The sequence below is a fragment of the Schistocerca americana genome, chromosome 8, assembly GCF_021461395.2.
Source record: "Schistocerca americana isolate TAMUIC-IGC-003095 chromosome 8, iqSchAmer2.1, whole genome shotgun sequence".
NCBI lineage: Eukaryota > Metazoa > Arthropoda > Insecta > Orthoptera > Acrididae > Schistocerca > Schistocerca americana.
Window position 1 is genome coordinate 54864650 of NC_060126.1, and position 21773 is coordinate 54886422.

At 42.3% G+C, this 21773-nt stretch overlaps 1 protein-coding gene across 1 annotated transcript in view; it reads right to left on the reverse strand.

The window, feature by feature from the left end:
* Positions 1–21317, reverse strand: part of LOC124545222 (fatty acyl-CoA reductase 1-like) — a 152370-nt gene extending 131053 nt beyond the window's left edge. The window contains exon 1 of the mRNA XM_047124094.1: positions 21282–21317. The gene's annotated coding sequence lies outside the window, so the exon portion shown is untranslated. The remainder of the gene's footprint in view (positions 1–21281) is intronic.
* Between the last annotated feature and the right edge of the window lie 456 nt (positions 21318–21773).

Consider the following 21773-nt stretch of genomic DNA (forward strand, 5'->3'; position numbering starts at 1 on the left):
GCGTTCACCGCGATGTCGCCAAACACGGATGCGACCATCATGATGCTGTGAACAGAACCTGGATTCATCCGGAAAAATGACGTTTTGCCATTCCTTCACACAGGTTCGTCGTTGAGTACACCATTGTAGGCGCTCCTTTCTGTGATGGAGCGTCAAGGGTAACCGAAGCCACGGTCTCCGAGCTGATAGTCCATGCTGCTGCAAACGTCCTCGAACTGTTCGTGCAGATGGTTGTTGTCCTGCAAACGTCCCCATCTGTTGACTCAGGGATCGAGACGTGGCTGCACGATCTGTTACAGCCATGCGGATAAGATGCCTGTCATCTCGATTGCTAGAGATACGAGGTCGTTGGAATCCAGCACGGCGTTTCGTATTACCCTCCTGAACCTATCGATTCCATATTCTGCTAACAGTAACTGTATCTCAACCAACGCGAGCAGCAATGTCGCGATGCGATAAACCGCAATGGCTATAGGCTACAATCCGACCTTTATCAAAGTCGGAAACGTGATGGTACGCATTTCTCCTCCTTACACGAGGCATCACAACAACGTTTCACCAGGCAACGCCGGTCAACTGCTGTTTGTGTATGAGAAATCGGTTGGAAACATTCCTCATGTCAGCACGTTGTAGGTGTCGCAACCGGCGCCAGCCTAGTGTGAATGCTCTGAAAAGCTAATCATTTGCATATCGCAGCATCTTCTTCCTGTCGGTTAAATTTCGCGTATGCAGCACGTCATCTTCGTGGTGTAGCAATTTTAATGGCCAGTAGTGTACACTGATATAGACTTTAAAGCAGTCAATCTGTGACTTACTTTTTGTAACTCAGTTCATTCGATAATTCATGGAGTGAAGGTAGTTCTTTTTTTTACTTTCTTTTCTTCAGAAGTTACTTTTGTGTTAATACGGAATGTGTCAAGTTATTTCCTGTGCTGCAAAATAAAACTGTTTTATGGTGTACCTAGTCAACGTTTCATGTGATTTAACTGAAGGAAGGAACATATCAAAAATTTCTAAAATGTGGATAAATATGGTATAGGACAGTAAGGACAAAAACTGTTTCTCATCGTGCAGACGCGATACTTGTTTTTACATGCTTAAACCAACTGAATTCGAAAGCTCCTTAGTTATCCAATTTCCATCGTGTCTCCCCATGAATTACTTAAGTAACATCTTTCCACCTACAAGAGTTCCACTTTCACTTGTTGTCGACACTTATATGTTCTAACATCTTCTAGTTTTCAATAACACTTCTTCCATGAAAGACTCTCCTTGTCTGCACGTGCAGCGCAATTGACAGGCTCACTCCTCGCACTCGACTTCCCACGTACAACTAATCTGGAAATCTAATAACGTTTTGTTGTCAGCACGACAATGTTCAGTAAATTTGTGCATCCCAAAGAAGAAGGCCCTCGGTAGAGACACACGTGGTTACTGCGTGAAAGACTCTCATGGGTACAGATAATTCCAAAAGTGCTGATCCGCAGAATATATACGATTGAACGTAGCATCGAAAACAGCCATTAGCCCCTGGTGGATTGATCTCTGCTTACAGCGTGGAAAACGATCAGCAGTACTGATGATCCCAAAGAGCTTGGACCTAGTAGTGACATGAACACTTATCAGCCAGTACATTACGACCACCGACCTACTGTTGCTGTAAACCAACTAGGCGATAGCAGAGTCAATAGCAGCGTCACCTGGCTAGAAATGACTGCTGGTCAGACACACGCGCAATGCATGTAGTGTGAGCATGTTATCCATGTGCAGAATAGATAAGGTGTGCGATCTATTCAATTTGAATGAGGGCAGAATGTGATGGCCTGGAGGCTCGGCACGAATATTTAAAAACTGCACGACTCACCGCGTGTTCGAGGAGTGCTGTGACGAGCGTCTTCTACAGTTGGCGAAACCAAGTAGAAGTCACTTCCACACTTCATGGGATTTGGCGGCCACCCCTCGTTACAGAAGTCAGCTGAGAAGAGAGGTAAAACAGGACAGGCAGGCGGAGCTAACCTCTTACTTTAACGCTGGGCACAATGCAAGAGTGTGATGGAGTGGTTCAAGGAACACAGTGGAGACTTCCAATTGGTGTGATGCCCCCCCCCCCCCCCCCAACATGCCAGATTTGAACCTGAAGGAACACATCTGGGATGTGATTGAATGTGGCTTCAGAGCTCATCGCCCCCTCCCCAGAATTTACTGGAATTAGGTGATGTGTGTGCAACTCCCTCCAGTGTCCTACCACGGCCTCACTGCTTTCATGCCGTGATGCGTTGCTATTGTTATCCGTGCCAAAGGTGGATATACCGGTTATTAGGTACCTGATTGTAATGTTCTGGCTGATCAATGTATACTTACAGAATTGTATAATGTGGTATGTACTGACAATCCCAAAATCTGTTGCCCAGGTTACAGTGTGATATACGGTCATGTCGCACTGATGATCTAACAAACCAGGATCTCAGTCGATGCATCTTCACTTGAAACGTGAAACATGGTTGTGTGTATTGACGAATCCAAAGGAACCTGCTCCAGTGGCTACATGTATGTACCCTTCACCAACGGAAAATGTCACGTGTACTCATATCCACAAAGAACTTCATTCTCAGGAGATACGAGTGTCTTCACTTAAATGGGGCGAGAGGTCACATGAACTGACGACTGATAGGGTTACATATATTGATAATCCACAGTAGATATGTAAAAGTTTAGAGTATGGAAGACAGTCGTATGTACTGATGTATCGCATATATCATGCTAGTGAGACATTTTCTTGAGTACTGCTCGAGTCTTTGGGATCCACACCAGATCAGATTAAAGGAAGACATCGAAGCAATTCAGAAGCAGTTGCTAGACTTCTTATCAGTAGATATGAACAACACACAAGTGCTATGGAGCTGCTCTAGGAGCACAAATAGGTATCCCTGGAGAGAAAACGTCGTTCTTTCGGAGGAACACTATTAAGAAAATTTAGAGAACCGGTATTTGAAGCTGACTGCAGGAGGATTCTACTGCCGCCAACATAAATTTAACGTAAGGACCACAAAGATAAGATGTGGGAATACTGAGGCATGTAGATCGTCATTTTTCCCTCGCTCTCTTTGCGAGTGGAACAGGGAAGGAAATGACTAGCAGTGAAACGGGGTAACCCCTGCCCTTACGATATGGTGGCTTGATGTGTATGTAAGTAGATATACATGTAGATGTATGTTTACACCATAGAAACTGGTCACATGTACTTATGATCTTATGATCCCAAACAAATTGTTACCCAGCAGACAAATTTATGCTTACCGCATGTGACTGTCAGTACAGTGCCTTTGTGAATTCCTAAGAATGAAACTGCTGAGGTCATCGGTGCCTAGACTTACACACTATTTAAACTAACTTATTATAACACACACACCCAAGCCCAGGGGAGGACTAGAAGCTCCGGCGGGAGGGGCCGCGAAATCCGTGACATGGCGCCTCAAACGGCGCAGTCACTCCACATGGCGGACTGTCAGTACAATATTTACTAGCAACAGAACATCATGGCACTCAGTATATACGAATTCACTTGCAGTGTGGGAAGATGTCATGCGTGATGATGATTCCAAGAATGTGGCTAAAGGTAGATACATATATGTCAGTAGCATTAAAAGTGGTCACGTGTTTTGGTAATCCCATAGACCTTTGATCCCCACATGAACAGGTACTGATGGTACAAAGAATCTTGACAGCTAGTAGATATGTGTGTATGTATGACTTACAGCATGGGAAATGATACCATATACAGATTATCTCAAAGAACTCGGCTCCCAATGGAGATGTGTCTTTAGAGAATGGGAAATGATCACATACACTGACGATCACAAAGAAGTAGGATCTCAGACAGATATTGGTACACTTACAGAATGGAAAGCATTCACATTTACTGATGATTCCAAAGAACTCGAGTGGCAGCGTGTGCGTGTGTGCCTACAGCAAGTGAATTGGTCACATGTACTGATTAACGTAAGAACTTGGTTCCCAGTGGATATGTGCACACTTACAGCTTGGGAAGCAGTCATATGCTCTGACGATCCGAAATAAGAGGCTTCTAGTAGATAATTATACACATACAGCTCATAAAGTGGTTACCTGTACTGTCGATTCCAAAGGGCGTGATATCTAGTATATTTGCGCATGATTACATCATTGGAAGCGGTCATGTTCACTAGTGATCCTATGGAACCAAGCTTCCTGTAGGTGTGTGTACAGTTACAACCTGGAGATGCTTCACATGTATTGTCAGTCCCAAGGAACTCAGGTCACAGGAGATAACATATACAGTTAAAGCATGGAAAATAGTCACATGTACAGACATTCGCAATAATTTGACACCTGGTAGATATGTGTACACTTACAGCACGCAAAAGGGTCACATGTACTTATGACCCCAAAGAACTTGTCGCCCAGTATATTCATGTATGCTTACATCATGGGAAACGTTCACATGTTCTGATGACTCCAAAGAGCCAAGTTCTCTGGGATCATCAATTCACATGACCACTTTCCACACTGTATGCATACACGAATCTACTGGATAGCAAGTTCTTTGGTACCATCGGTGCAAGTGGCCCTTCCCGTGCTGTAAGTGTGAATGTTCCTGTGGGCAGCGAAGTTCTTGGGGATCATCAGAACATTTGACCACCATCCACGCTACAAAAATGCACGTATCTACTGGGAGGCACATTCCTTGAGACCACAAATCCACATGATCCCTTGCTGTATGAGATTGATCGGAACCGACTCAAAAACATACACAGAGTTTAATAGGGAACAGGATATGAAACAACAGCTTACTAGTGGTGAAAATGTGACCAGGTGCAGGTGCTGGCAGAAAAGTTGCATTCAGCACTAACGAGGAAACCATGAATAAATTTAAACTGGCTCAAAAACGTATGTGATGTACCTACCACTGAACAGAATTAGTCCTCAGACATCGTAGCTCAGTTATAGAATCAGCTAAATCTGTGGAGAGGCTGTACACTGATGGCGATTCCTTTCTTTGAACTTCGACCCATCAGTGTGTTTTGGAGCTTTCTGCTGCAGAGATTAATGATTCTAAAGTATTCAGTCCTAGGTAGTTCACATGACTTACTGAGCCAGTTTAATTTCATTGGTGGTTTTTGTGTGGGTAGTAGCTACACCTTTATCTGCCGGCACCTCACATGTTCATAGTATTTAAAATTCCTCTGAGGGCCTTATTGGAGAAAAGATACGTTTGATACGGACACCACCACTTGTCTGGTGTACTTTTATATTCACTGAGCTTGTCCACAGCAGCCAGTAGTGGATATGACTGCCCAGCGCGCGATTAACTGCGTACAAAAATCGCTTTTTGATGAGAAGCTGTGTGCCTCACCAAACCCATTACGAGACTTATAATACGTGAAGGACTTTTGGGACGCATAATTTTGTAACGACTGTATCTATAGTGTTCCAGTTTACTCGTCCGAAGTCCTGGAATTAATAAAATAAATGATGTTTATAAATGCAGTAGAAACCCTGTAATTAACACAAATAACGTTCCAGTCACTGAATTCAAGGATATTTCCTTCCATATCGTCTATCCTGTGGAGTAGCTAATATGTTTTGGAAACAAGGAGCCGGCCGCTGTGGCCGAGCGGTTCTATGCGCTTCAGTCCGGAACCGGGCTGCTGCTACGGTCGCAGGTTCGAATTCTGCCTCAGGCATGGATGTGTGTGATGTTCTTAGGTTAATTCGGCTCAAGTAGTTCTAAGGGACTGATGACCTCAGATGCTAAGTCCCATAGTGCTTAGAGCCATTTGAACCATTTGAAACAAGGAATTGAATAAATAACACAAAAATAATGCAGAAAAGTAGAGAGACGCTAATCATGTGTCTCCTGCTCTGAATACTCCAACTCCTTACTTAATCCGTTGCGTGCGTCATTACCCTTTCGAGGATAATTAGGCTACCGAGCCAGATTACACACGTTTTCTTTGTCCATGCGACTGTTTTTTTTCGGTACTACCATGAGTAACTGTTGACACTGGACAGGCTATATATTCGTTAGAGCATTGGTTGTAATGATACACTAAAAAAATCAAATTAATTAAAAATTTGTTATCTGCCCTTTCCCCCATGTCTGGAGTGTCTCCAGACATTTCTCCGGTCTGGAAACTCATTGACCGCAGTATAATTGTTTTCAGTGAAGACTCACGCTTCGATCTGAACACCAATGACCAGCTACGACGTGTCTGTAGATGGCTCACACAGTGTTGGTATACTAACCTGACTGTCGCCTGCCTCTTGGCCTGAGTGGTGGTCTGGGGTCCCATTTCATTTTGAAGCCAGACCGAGTGCTCATCTGTGGCACACTTACAGCATTGCAGTACGTGGACGATATCCTTCCTTCCATTTGGTGCCTGTCATGGCAAGCCATCCTGGGCTCACGTTCCAGCGAGATACTACCCTTCCCAACATAGCAAAATTTTTTACCATTTGTATGGATGCTTGGCAAACTCTACCGAGGCCAGCGAGATCGCTATATCCGTTCCCATTTGAGGATACTTAGAACATTACGTGAAGGGCCCACTACCGTATCGGGGGTTTGACGATCTGAAGCGTCAGTTAGACAGAATCTGGCATGATATCCCTCAGGATGACATTCAACAATTCTATAAATCAATGCCAAGCCGAATAACTGCATGCATAAGGGCAGAGAAGGATGAAATCGTTACTGATTTTTCTAATTTGTAAAATCCTTTCTCTTGATTAATTCCTCTAATATTCACCCAATTCGGGTGGTTCCATCGTGATGCTTCTTTTTTTCTTGCACTGTATATATTTGTGGATAGAATTTCACTGTCTTCGACTGTATCGCACAGAAGTCGTCCACTATAGAGCCCCACTGCTATCTACGTCCGCTTCCCTATAGCTTACGAGTTATAAGTGAGGCACATCAGTGTGGGGGTTTCAACTGTCGGACTGCAGCACCCTTACCGCACTGTGATCGATCACAATGGAGCCCCACCACTACAGTTGTTCGCTCGCCTGCAGCAAAATCTCCACAAGTATAGGTTAATAATTTGTGCACATTCTAGGCCAAACACAGCGAATACAGAGTTGATAAATTCAATTTCGTATTTTATTGTCTGTGTGTGTGACATCATATGCGAAAAATTTGAGCATGTGTGTTAAATACTGCAGCAGAGATGTGATGTGTAGAGTGGGCGATGGACAATAGTAATAATAATAATAATAATAATAACAATTTCGTGTAGCTAAGTGACCTGGTGCAAGTCGTTCTATTGGACGACACTTTGGTGATTTGAGTGTCCCTAATCTAGCCCCAGTTATCCGACAAGGGAAAGGGGACCTGCAGTTTGATAAGGAATCTGAGCCAAGTGTCATTTCTGGTGATTTCACATATCGTTGATAGGGTTAACCTAACTTGAAATGAAGACGGAACAATCCGTGGTCCGACCGATATTCGATAACGCGACTTCTAGGATTGAACGAACGCTCTTTACCGCTAGAACAACAGACCCGAAATATACTTGGCCCTGGTGAAAACGCCAATGTATTATGTGAAAACCCTTAAAGTTTTTTTAAAATAAAAAGTTATGTTCTAATGAGTTCGTCCACACAGGGAGAAACCTCTTCTTCAACACGACAATGACCGACCATACACGAGCAGCTGCGACATATGCAACAATCTGATGCCTTGGGTTCACCGTCATCGATCTCCCACCCTGAAGTCTCGACCTGGTCCCATCAGATTTTCATATGTTTCAATACTTAAAGAACACCATAAGGGAAATTCACTTTGACAGTGATGAAGTGGTGCAAGCAGAGATGTGCTTGTGGCTTAGTCAGCGAAATCAAAAATTCTACTATGACGGTATAACCAAACTGGTCTCTTGTTGGGAGCAATATATTGACTATGTAGAGAAAAAAATATATAGAAGCGTTAACGAGGTTTGTTTCACTTAAAAAGCATAAAGACCTTTCAAATAAGAAATTCAGAGGCACTACTATTCAGAATGACCTCATATATATACACTGAAGTGACAAAAGTCTTTTGGAAGCGATAGGCACTTGTGAAGTGGCGGTAGTATCACGTACCAAAAGGGTAGTGCATTGGCTGAACTGCCATTAGCACTCAGATGGTTCTGTAAATGGTTTCCGTCTTAATTATGGCCGCACGGCTGCAATTAACAGACTTTGATCGCGAAATAGTAGTTAGAGTAAGACGCATGGGGCATTGCATTTCAGAAATCGTTAGGGAATTCAATGTCCAGTGGTGAGGGTGTGCCGAGAATACAGACTTCAGCCATTACCTCTCACAAAGGACAATCCAGCGGCCGGCGGCTTAACGATCGAGAGTAGTGGCATTTACTTAGAGTCATCAGTGCTAACAGAGAACCAACACTGCGTGAAGTAACAGCAGAAATCAACGTGGGACGTACGACGAGCGTGTCCGTTAGGACAGAGCGGCGAAATTTGGCGTTAATGGCTTACAGCAGCAGACGACTGAGTCTAGTGCCTTTGCTAGCAGAGCGAGATCGCCTGCAGCGTTTCTGTTGAGCTCGTGACTATAGCCGTCGGACGACAGACTTCTGGAAATCGTGTCCTGGTCAAATGTGTACCGATTTCATTTGTTAGGAGCTGATGGCGGGCTTGGAGTGTGGTGCAGACTCCACGAAGTCATGGACCCACCTCGTCAACAACGCACTGCGCAAGCTCGTGGTGACTCCATAATGGTCCATCTGAGCCGGTCACTGACTGGAAAGAGTCATGTTTCGCTACTTGGAGACCATTTGTAGACATTCATGGACTTCAAGTTCCCAAAAAAGTATGGAATTTTTATGGATGACAATGCGCCATGTCACCAGGCCACAATTGTTTGCCATTTGTTTGAAGAATATTGTGGACATTTCGAGTGAACGGTTTGGCCATCCAGATCGAGAATATGAATCCCATCGACTTTTATAGGATATAATGGAGAAGTCAGTTTATGCACAAAATCGTGCACCGGAAACACTTTCACAATTATGGATGGCTATAGAGGCAGTATGGCTGAATATTTCTGCAGGGGACTTTCAACGACTTGTTGAGTCCATCCCACGTCGAAATGCTGCACTAATACGAGCAAAAGGAGATCCGACACTGTCTTAGTAAGTATCCCATGACTTTTGTCACCCCATTGTGACAGTATGTGACGTATATGCCCGTTTCTTTTTGTTGCATTACTTAAAAGGTTAAATTTTGCGCCGCTAAGAGACTGTAGACCTTAGTAATTGACACAACGTTAAGCTCGATGCCTCTAGCCGTTCTTGAGGAAAAGGCGTTGTAACAGATGGACAAACAGATAGATAGACGACAAATGGCAAAAAAGTGAAAAAAATTGTGATATAATTATAAATTAACAATTTTCGGATGTTTTTCTTTACTTGTACTGTAAAATCTTGATTCTTCCCAAAATTTGTTATTCTAGGTCAACAGCAAGTACCCTATGGGTTTTGGTGAGTTAGTAGGCGGGTTTCAAAATTTGTTGTGTACACTGACGAGCCGAAACAACATGACTACTGTGAGTCTTCAGTTTCTCCCGGCGCGTTTCTTGCTGGAACAGTCCACGGATGTACTGCCGGTCCATAGAGTCCAACGGGCACAATATTTCGGCGATCAGACGTCACCATCGTCATGTGCACTGACGAAATGAGCTCCTGAGGGCGGGCGGCCGTCTTAACTTCCCTCCCCTCTCGAGGCGGAGGGGAGGGGATTGAAGACGGGCGCCCGCCCCCAGGAGGTCAGTTCGTCAGCGCGCCTGACGATGGCGACATGTCTGAAGGCCGAAATATTGTGCCCGTTGGACACTGTGGACCGGCAGTACACCCGTGGACTGTTCCAGCAATATGACCACTGCCCAACGCGACGTTGGATGCCTTCTGGTGGCGTTGCGGACAGGTGACGAGGTATCAAAGGTATGTAAGCGGAGCAGATGTGGACGGGGATCAACCTAGCTAAGATATGAGCTGCAAATGACAAAATCCATTGAAGTAAGCGACTTTTACAGAGGTCAGGTTGTTATTACGCAGAGCCTGTGAAAGAGTATGTCGAAACCGGAGAAGATGGTCGAATGTTCACGTGCTACTGTCGCGAGTATCTGTGGAAAGAGGTAGGCGGACAGTCCTACTACCACTAGGCGCTAAATGATTGAACCTACACTGGGGTTCGGAGACTTGTCTGCTCTGTGGTATTTCTGCCGAAAGAGCACAGTGCTGGTGCACAGAAAGTGTTTCGGAGCACACTATTCATTCGTTATTGAGCAAGGAACTCCACAGACTATGTGTTCACGTGTTGACCCAATGACATTGTCAGTTACAATAATAACAGCCGCGGGAGCATTGGGATTGACCGTCGATCAGTGGAAACGTGTCGGCTCTTCAGCTTAATCACATTTATGTTACACTATGTCGATGGTAGTCTCCACAAACGCCGTCATCGATGTAAACGGCGGCCCAGTAAGTGCAGCGCTCCCCGGACGCAGGCTGGTGGGAACAGTATTATGCTACGGGGGACAGTCTCCTGCTCTTCCATGGGACTTGTGGCAGTAATCTAAAACACGCTAACGGCTGAGAACAACACTTCATATTTGATGTCTTTCCCGACGGTGATGTATTTTTTCAGCAGTATAACTGTCCGTCTCTCGTAGACAGAACCATGCTACAGTGATTTGAGGTGCATTATAGTGATATCACATTGATGTGTCGGCGGCCATGTTCGCCTGATGTAAATCCTATAGAACCCATCTGGGTTACTGTGGAGCACATATCAACGGCCCGTTATTTACGCGAGTTATATGACCTGTACGTAGACATCTAATGCCAGATATATCCTCAAACGTAACACCCAACTCTCGGGGCGATGATCCTCAGAATGAGAGACACAAAGACGGACAAACAAACCATTAAGCAGGTGGTCCAAATATTTTGGCTCATCAGCGTATGAAAAAAAAAAAACTTTGATAGCGTTGACTTACAAGCTTACAATTTTTACACAGCCAAGGGACGGTAGACCACAGTACCTGATGTAAATTTCAACGTTATACCTTTACCTGTTCCTGAGAAAATAGGTTTTAAGTGTCGGCCAGACACAGAGATGGACTACAAAGTGACCCTGTAAGGGTTCCGTTTCTACCGATTGAGGTACAGAGGCCTGAAAGGTTTGACGTCTCGGCAGGCTAACCCGTACTACGTACCCAAAATCACGTCCTTCATTCGTAGGTGTCATGTTTCTAGTCTGTACAGATACATTGTTTAGAGCATAGTAATTAAGAATCTCATGATTGGTTTCTGAGCCCAATGCACAATCCCCAACCTGCAGGACCAAGTATTTTGTCTTCGATGTTTTTTTCCAGCCGCTTCGGAACACACATCTCTGTATTACAAGGTGGCAGCTATCAGCTTTTCGTCCAGTCCTGGTATTTTACAACCATTGTACCTGGCACATCACCGTTGTGTGCCTCTACCTGCACTCTATCTCAAATCAAAGCTCTGAGACTTCTTTTCATTGGAAGAATACGTTTCTTTGAAAACATCAGAGAAAATATGAAACGCATTTCAGTGAGGACCTGGAAAATTAATTATTTCGATATAATAACCTGACGTGAAACCAGTGGCTAAGTGCTGCTGAAGCTTGTTAATAATAATTTAAAAAGTGTGTTGATCTGCAACTTCGTCTCGAGATTTAAGAGCTGTTTCATTTCTGCTATTGTTTTATGATGTGGCACTTTGTTGCAAGATCAGGAGGGGTTTATTCTCGCTTACCTTTAAGATTTACATGTCTGCATCTATTCAACTAATGTCAGGATAGTGTTGGTCTTTCAACTTTTCCGGAACACTTTCAGAAAAACCAACATGAATTACATCAGACACAGATTTTGAATACATTAAGGTAAGAGACAAGAACAATCCTCACACTACAAGAATATTACTATATAAACAAGACCAAATAATAATACCTGCAGTGTATGGTGGTCCATATGTGTGTAATCATACCGCTAAAGCGAATACAAGTGGATAAACAGAAACGAAAAGTCAAGCACAATGAAAAGAAGAGCTTGTGAGGTCATGTTACCAACATAGCCGCTATTTTGGAAGCAGCCAACTTGAATGCAACTCCCGATTTTCAAATGGAAAGGTGGCACTCGACATATCAAACACATATCCCATTACATAAGAGAAAGAAAGGCGCGTTTTGTTTGAGCATAACTTAATTAATTCTCGAGCTGTGGCTGAGGTTTCTTTCTAATGTGTGATGTTATAGCTGATGGCGTTAAGACGTGGCAAATGCACTGACATGGTCCAGGTATCAGCAGAGGGAAAAACCTGTCTTTTAACAGAGAAGTTTAACCAGCGCCTTCCACCCTGTATATGTAGAACTTTTTTTTCCATTAGTTAATGTGCTTGTATTTTTTGCAAGTTGAATCCTGTTGCTGGTAGGTTGACTGTAATTGTGGGTGCCCCTTTAGAGAATCATCTAAATTGTTATTAGTATTGGACCGATGAGATCTTCATTAGGTTACACACATGTGCTATTTCTACTGATGGTCACTATCCACTACCCTTCCCCTGAGGAAATGATCACGGTCCTCCACCACCCATCACCCCCACTCACCCTCTCCTCTCACCCCGTGGATCAATTGTTTCTAAGCCCCACCCACTTCATCTTAAAACTGGAGCACTTCAGTGAGTGGAGCTGTGCGCCGTAGGGAGAGGAACATGGTGTAGCTGTTCGTCCATAAAAAATTGATTTTATTGTAATTATGTTAAGTAATGTCACCTGAGGTCTAGGGACTGGATAAAAGATAATAAGAAATTTACTTTATATTACGTGATATTCGTCACTCCAGGCGTCAGCAGGAAACACACACTGGGAGATACGTAAGTACGCTCATTTTCCAATATTCTCCGGATTTTTCCCTATTTCCACAGTTTTATGTATTTTCCTAGAGTTTTAAAATATTTGTCATATTTTTCCACAGTGTAAACTTTTTTCCTTATTTTCCCACAATGTAAACCTTTTTTACTTATTTTCCCACGCTATCACCATATTACCGATTATTCCATAATATTTTTATAGTGTCAATTACGTGAATTTCGTCCCACTGCCATCAACATAACATGAATGCTGTTTTGCGTCATTATGCTAAACTCATTTCGTTTACGTCATGAAACTCTAAGTAAATTGGTGGTGAATGTTACGAGGTAAGACACAATGACATTATAAATTACTAACTCCACTCTATATTATGCTAAATGGATGCGAATAGCGACGTAATTTATGGTATGAGACATTATGAGAGCCCAGTGTGTGGCTAAATTAATAACATCGTGACATATTATGCGAAATAGTGCTAAATATTAGACAAATTTATGGTACAGGACACGATGACTACGTAGTGTGTGGCTAAATTAATGGTAAATTTACGTAAAATGGCGCAAATTTTTGTCCAGTAAGGTGTAAGTCTCAAATATATTCATTATCTAACGTAACATTGTTTCTGAATTTGATTCTTGCGAATTATTAGAGGTTTTTGTAAATGTTAGACAACCCATAGCTGTACGTGAATTGTGGACGGCCACCTAGCAGAAAAACCAGAGCTCCTGCTGACCTCTCCATACATCAATACTATGTGTTTTAAGATGAGAACAACATGTATGACACTAGTGTGCAACGTCATAGCATAATTATGAGGTTTAGCGCTTCTGGAAGAGAAGATACTGAGAAGGCCTGGCTTAGTCATGTATGAGATGAGGCAGGCTATGGCCAAACGCATCGTCGATGTGGACCTCGAAGACATTAGATTTCGGACTGGACAAGGATAGGAAAGGGAATTATTAAGGGAACAACATACACACTCACAACTGATTTACCAAAACGACAGGAAACCATTTTCCATTGTAGACAATGGCATTGAATGACTGAACTGGAGTACAAGTGGCACTGGAGTGACAGAAAAGAGCCAATGCGACTGTTGTGATAACAAAGCAACAATGGAACCGTCAACGAAACAAGTGCATAAATACGGTATGTACAACAATTAGCACGCTGCTACAGATTCACACCTAGATTACGAGGAACTCAGCTTTGCGTTCACTGGATAAATTGCCTCGAACGCACAAGTGGGATGTTAGCACGGAATGAAATTCCTTGAATTGCTGCAGCTGCCACCTATTGCCTGGCTGCGAACGAGGGAGCAGTTAAGAATGAAGCGAACCATCTCGCCAAGAATGATAGAAGTATTTACATGATTTAAACAATATGTATGTGAATCTTCTCTGACATTACGAACTTGGTGGCTGGCACAAAACGCATTGCTACGAAATGAAGTATTCGGTTAGCAGACCAGTAGTAACTAGCTAATGCCTACATGTTCAGCACCGGATATACATGGATGACTTTGCACATAAGCGTTGCTAACATTTTAAACGCCAGGCACTGTACTCCCATCCCTCTCTCTTCCTGTCAGAAGTAACAAAAAACAGACTTCCCGTCCTCCCCAGAATCTTCCCGTTTTTAGTACTAGAGGCTATGTGTGTGTCATATTTTTCTTGTTCTGTTCACCATAGGGAGTAGATCATCATGAAACATGGTCAACAGCAGAGATTACACAGAGCTCTGAGGCAGAGCAAAAAAGACGCATAATCACAATTAAACCTTCACACAACTATATTGAAACAAATACACTCTTGCTAAATCACTCCTATAAATTATTAATATGTGACATCATAGTGTGTTAGAAACAGGGAATTACTATGTGATGAAATTTTCTAGGTGTACTAGAGAGCATGATCCCAACCACATCTGAGACATTTCATAAATTAGATACTGCAAGTATCTAACAACAAATACCCAGTTACTAAATATCTAGACTACATTATCACTGCACTATTAATATGCAATCTCATAGTATTAAAAACTATTAAACGCAAACAAAATCTTTTGATATTTTCATTATTTTAACTATCTGCTACGCTCAAAGGAAGACACGTGTAAGCCACAGTAACAGAAAAATGGTTCAGTCTGTGGAGCCCACTGATCTAAATGCTAATCGTCACCTGAGATAGTGTAAAGTTCGATGCCACCGAACAGTGAATGACTGGAAATTAGGAGAGGTGGATCAAGCTGTATCGTGTGCGATAGGATGGAGAATAATATTCCTGAAATTGACTGGTCTGTCAAGAGCCGCATCCATAACGCATTGCATCATCTTTGTGATGTGTTACAACGTCACCCCCAGTCCAGACCCTTGCATCCAATGTCATTACCAGCCGAGTGTCACTTTAACGTCTATTTAACTAAAACACGTGATCTGCCAATTCCACAATACGAATGAAATGAAACATTTAAACTTGTATTTCAAAACTAATCGTTGATACTAATTTTATTATCACAAACCTGCTCCTACAGCCACTAAAGGACGAAGCTGAGACAAGTCACATGAGGGACAGGAAGGCGTTCATTTAAGCGAACAGCAGTGTGAAGATATGGAAGGAATAGCAGGCCATCTCTTGAAGGAAGCAAAATTTTTGTACAAACGCGAGCGTTGTCGTTAGTCCTCACGGTTAAATGCTGCTTCCGGAGTAACAAAAGATTTAGAGTAAGTCCATTATTAGTTGCATACTCTCGTGTAACTATTACATCTATATTCTGGCCTATAGTATCTGATGCGTCGCAGTACAACAAAACTGTGCTGATTTGGGAGATGAACGTAGATGTATTTCCACTCTGTTTAGGCTTCAAGTATCGTACAAAACAAAGTCTGACATTCCACTACCATGTTTAGATCCTTATTATAGGTCTAGTTGTATGATGATACTACGGTTAACCTGTGCAATATGTATCTGAGAACAAACTGCTCTTGAATTTGTGGAAGGTCTGAATTTTGGTGTGTACTGTGACGGTTTTACTTACATTTTAAATTAGTGTTGATTATATTTCCATATGATATTTGAATGTAGTAAGTTTATTTCCCTAGACTGTCCTTTTTTTCCTAAAGTCGGCTTTAGTCGGTATTTATCTGGCGAGCAGCTGAAGTAACTCTTGTTTTCTGTGCAGGAGTGAATTGTCGAGTTCTGTTCTTGCGCAAGCAAACGGCTACGATGTAATACTTGTCTGTGTAACAGCAGACCTTCGTTTGCTGAGTGCGTGCACTGGTTTTCAATCACGGCCTCTTGGAACCAGGGCCACTGTAAATCGCTTACCGATGGCTGGCTGACAGAGACGAATGAGTGTTTAGATAAACAGGAACTCCCCGGACATTTGTCTGGATCGAAATTGTATTTTCGAGTTGCAAAGCTGACTGCGAATTGTATTTTGTTTGTCATACTTTGCTCTGTCGTCAGTCTGTGTGAGTGTTAATAATAGCACAAAAAAGTATAAGTTTATGGATCTGCGATAGGAAATCTTGCGTGATTTGGTATGGAATCTGGACCGGAAGACATTCCTTTCTTAGGTGATTTAAGCTGCTTTGCAGTACCTAGAATATCTATTTCTTAGTAGTTTGCAGTTGTTGATTCGAATTTTGCAATATTTACTTAGCCGTCTTGGGTGAAGGAGTTACGAAGAACCGTTTTTAGCAAGTGCTCTCTAGTGGTGGAAAGTTCTAGTGTCGCAACGTACATGAATGACGACTTTCACACTGGCACTGGAAATTTAAATCGTGAACTCCGGACAGTATTTATGCATTAAGTATGATGTCATGTAGTCTTAGGTTGCTTATGATTCGAAGGGTAGAGGGCTGTTAGGGTTCAAATGGTTCGAATGGCTCTGAGCACTATGGGACTTAACTTTTGAGGTCATCAGTCCCTTAGAAATACTTAAATCTAACTAACCTAAGGACATCACACGCATCCATGCCCGAGGCAGGATTCGAACCTGCGACCGTAGCGATCGCGCGGTTCCAGACTGTAGGCTGTTAGGGAAGTAGGCTGGATTATAAAGTGTGTGAGTGCCATTGTAGTAGTTTACAGAATATACGTGTTGAAAACAAGTATATGTGAAGAAAGTTGCACATGATCAAACTAGAACCTAGACCCATTTGCTCACAAAGCTTAGGACGATTGGTTGTACTTAGGTGTAGCGCTGAAGTATGATGAAATTATACACGCCACGGTAAGATCCAGGATCTTTAAACTCCAAGGCTCAGGACGATTGTTAAGCTTCCGATATTATGTAACCTTGTATTGTTTTAGGTCTAATGGGCTGTTCATTACATGGAACAATTTAAAGTAGGGTAAAGTAATTATGGTAGCACCTTGGCTGTACCAGAAGCAGCAAATTACCCTTACATATGTAACATTTCATCTGTGAGTAACCTCTACCATAAGCAAAACAGATTAATTACCTACATTTACGCGGATACTCTGCCAATCACACTCAAGTGCTCGGCAGAGGGTTAATCGAACCAACTTCACAACAATTCTCAGTTATTCCAATCTCGAATAGCGAGCGGAGAAGACAAATACCTATATCTTTCCGCACGAGCTCTGATTTCCCTTATTTTATTACGATGATAGTTTCTCCCTACGTATGTCGGCGTCAAAAAAATATTTTCGTATTCTAAGGAGAAATTTGGCGATTGAAATTTCGTGAGAAGACCTCGCCGCAACGAAAAACCCCTTATTTTAGTGATTTTCACCCAAAATCCTGTATCATATCCGTGACACTCTCTCCCCTATTTCTCGATAAGACAGAACGTTGTGCCCTTCTCTAACTTTCTCGATGAATTCCGTTAATCTTACTGTTAGTTAAGGATCCCACACCTCGCGACAATACTTGGAAAGGAGACACACAAGCGTAGTGTAGTCAGTTTCTTTAGTAGATCTGCTGCATCTTCTAAGTGTTCCGCCAATAAAACGCAGTCCTTAGGTCGCCTTCTCCACACCATTTGCTGTATGTTCTTTCCAATTTAAGTTGTTCGTAACTGTAATTTATAGGTATTTAGATGAATTTACGCTTTTAGATTTCACTGATTTAGCGTGTAATTAAAGTTTAATGGATTTCTTGTAGCACTCATGTGGATGCCCTCACACCTTTCATTATTTAGGGTCAGTTGCCAATTTTTGCACCATATAGATGCGTTACCTAAATTGTTTTGCAATTGGTTTTGTTCTTCTGATGACTTTAGCAGACGATAAATGACAGCATCATCTGCAAATAACCTAAGATGTCTGCTCAGATTGTCTCCTAAATCGTTTACATATATAAGGAACAGCAGAGGGCCTACAACACCACCTTGGGGAACACCAGAAGTCACATCTATTTTACTCGAGGACTTTCCGTCAATTACCACGAAGTGTGACCTTTCTGAGAGGATATCATGAGTCCATTCGCAATTTGATTACAAGCCGCTTGTGAGGTGCGTTGTCGAAAGCCTGCTGGAAATCTAGAGGTACGGAATCAATTTTAAATCCCTTGTCGATAGCACTCAACACTTCGTGTGTGTAAAGAGCTAGTTGTGTGCACAAGAAATATGTTTTTTTAATCCCTGTTGACTATGTGGCAATAAACCGTTCTCTTCGAGGTAATTCATTATTTTCAAATCCTGCTGCATATCAACGTTATTGCTTTTCTTTAATATTGGTGTGACCTGTGCAGCTTTCCAATCATTGGGTACGGATCTTTGGTCTCTAGTGGTTGTATAAGTCTGTTAAATATGGAGCTAGTGCATCAGCATACGCTTATAAGAGCCTAATTGGTATACAATCTGCAGCAGAAGACTTGCTTTTATTAAGTGATTTAATTTGCTTCACTGCTTCAAGAACATCTATTTCTAGGTTACTCGTGTTGGCAGCTGTTCTTAATTGGAATTGTGCAAAATTTTGGAAAAAAAAGTTTTGTGAAGAATTTTTGGAAGACTGTGTTTAGAATGCTTTAGCAGCACGGTCATCGATAGCATTTTCATTGATATTGCGCAAAGAAGACATTGACTGGGTCCTTCTGTTCGTATATTTTACGTAGAACGTGGCACTATTTGGATTTTCTGCCACGTTTCGAGACATGGTTTCGTTGTGGAAACTATTATAAGCATCTCGCATTGAAGTCCGCGCTAAGTTTCGAACTTCTGTAAAACATAGCCATTCTTGGGGATCAACTTCGTCATTTGTTAACTTATTTGGTATAAATCTCTCAATTGTTGTCGATACTGTTTCTCTGAATTCAACCCATATCTGGTCTAAACTTACATTGTTAATTTGGAAGGAGTAGAGATTATCTCTCACGAAGGCGTCAAGCGGATTTATACCTGTTTTTCAAAGAGATATATGTATTATTTTCTTTTATTGTTGGTGGATATGGGAGTTACGTTATTCATTCTCACTACGACAACCTCATGTTGATTAACCCCTGAATCCGTTTTGATGCTCGTTATCAGCTCTGGATTATTTGCTGCTAAGAGGTCACGTGTGTTTTCACAACCGTTTACTATTCGAGTGGGCTCATGAACCACTTGCTGGAAATAATTACCAGAGAATGCCTTTAGAACAATTACAGATAATGATTAATGCTTACCTCCGGCCTTAAACATGCATTCTGCCGGCCTGAGTAGCCGGGCGGTTGTAGGCGCTACAGTCTGGAACCGCACGACCGCTACGGTCGCAGGCTCAAATCCTGCCTCCGGCATGGATGTGTGTGATGTCCTTAGCTTAGTAAGGTTTAAGTAGTTCTAAGTTCTGGGGGACGGATGACCTCCGAAGTTAATTCCCATAGCGCTCAGAGCCATAGTGCTCAGAGAAATGCATTTTCGCCAACTTATCGACGGTAAATTGAAGTCACCATCAACTATAATTCTAAGAGTTGGGAACGTGTATGTAATTAGACTGAAGTTCTCCTTGAACCTATCAGCGATTGTATCATCTGTGTTGGGAGGTCGATAAAAGGATCAAATTATTATTTTATTCCGGTTACCAAGAATTACCTCTAACGATGCTAACTCGCAGGAACCAACTACTTCAATTTCGCTAGAAGATAAAATACGTCTACCAACAACAAACACGCCACCACGAACTGTATTTACCCTACCATTCTCACCACCGTTAGGTCCTTCACGTAAATTATTACCACTAGCTTCCCGCTACAAACATCACTGACATTCACATTTACGCTACTTTTAGGATTTTAATGTCAACAGGCATTGTCCCATTTAAAAATTCGTAACTGTTGTATGAAACTGCACTTTCGCCAACGTCTCAAAATCTGTGTATTGGCAGCAAATACGCGCCTTTTGTTACAATTTCGTGCTGTCGAAATCGTTATCGACAGTGCCTTCCAGATCCGAAACGATTGCACTGCGTGTGTTAAGTGATTCACGCTCTGGACTCCCTACGTGGTGGAGTTGTGTGTATAGAACACAGGTTTGTTCTCTGCAAGTACTTGAAAACTCTAGTCAGTTGTAGCCAGGATAATTACTACCAATGTGCAAGGCTAGCGCGCTGCCTAGAGCGATAAAGAGCAGACATTATTTGCGAATCAAGCAGTGAAAAAATTGACCAAATGAGGAGGAAAAATTGAAAAGATGAGAAATGAAAACACCTCATTGTTTTCAAGGGCATACGGAACAATTACTTAATAAATCTTCACTTACTTTGACGAAAGAAAACACATTGCCTCTACCTACCTCAAAACTATAGCAGCAGCTGCTGAGCACAAAACGGAAGTAAACTTTGATTCATCCATGTCGAGCGCTGGAACGGGGGCGTGGGCTTTCTTACGATCGTGTTGCGACTTGATTGATACCATACCTTCCTGAGTCCCTATCTTTGTTCCTGCCTCTGTTGATATTTGTCATGCGTCAAATGAACTGACGACTGTCGGCAGAAGATGAGGACGTTCGATCATATTAGTTTAATGATCAAAAGAATAATAGGATATTTGCATTGTTGTGCCGTTGTATGTTGGTGGTTTCGCAGGGGGCGGATGGATACTGGGAGAAACCGATGGTAGTATAAAAGAGTGTGCGTCATTTTTTTTCGATTCTCGCCTAGAGCGGAAAAACCTCTAGCAACAGCCCTGGTTGTACCACAGTTACTTACACACTCTTCTGCACATTGTCATGTGTGATACTTTCTTGTTGCTTTCATTGAAATCGTTTAACACATATATTAACAATTTGTTGCAGCTACACTATTTGTTTTAAGTAGTTGAGTGCAAAGGCCTTGGGTAGGAATTCTACAAAAATAAAGGAAAGGAAAAAAATGCTGCGACGCCAAGATGTGACTTACGTTCGGCGAGGGCAATGCAGCGACGTGCGGCGTACGACAGGCTTCACGGCAGTGATGTCAGTTCTTATCAAAACATCGATCTCCTCATTAGCATTCCGAGCAGTTCCGGTTGCGACATTAAAGCCGAGTGCATTTTACTTGTCGATGCACTGAGGTCAAACGCACCGGTCACAGTATTAAAATGCGGCAAGTGTCCTGGTTGCTTATGTATGCGCGATTCCAACCAGTGCATTCTTTTAGTCGAGATATAGTCCAAAGTTTTTCTTTCATGAATTCTGTACAAAATCTCTTCTTCAGCAGTTCGATCTGCCCAAGTAAGCTTTAACATCGTTCCCTTATGGCACATTTCAAAAGTTTGTATTCTCCTCTAACCTGAATCGTTCCTTGTCCTCACTTCACTTACGGAGAACGTAACGCTCCATACAAACAACTTCAAAAACTACTTCGTATCACTTAATATTGTACTCGATGTTAACAATTTTCTCTTTTTCT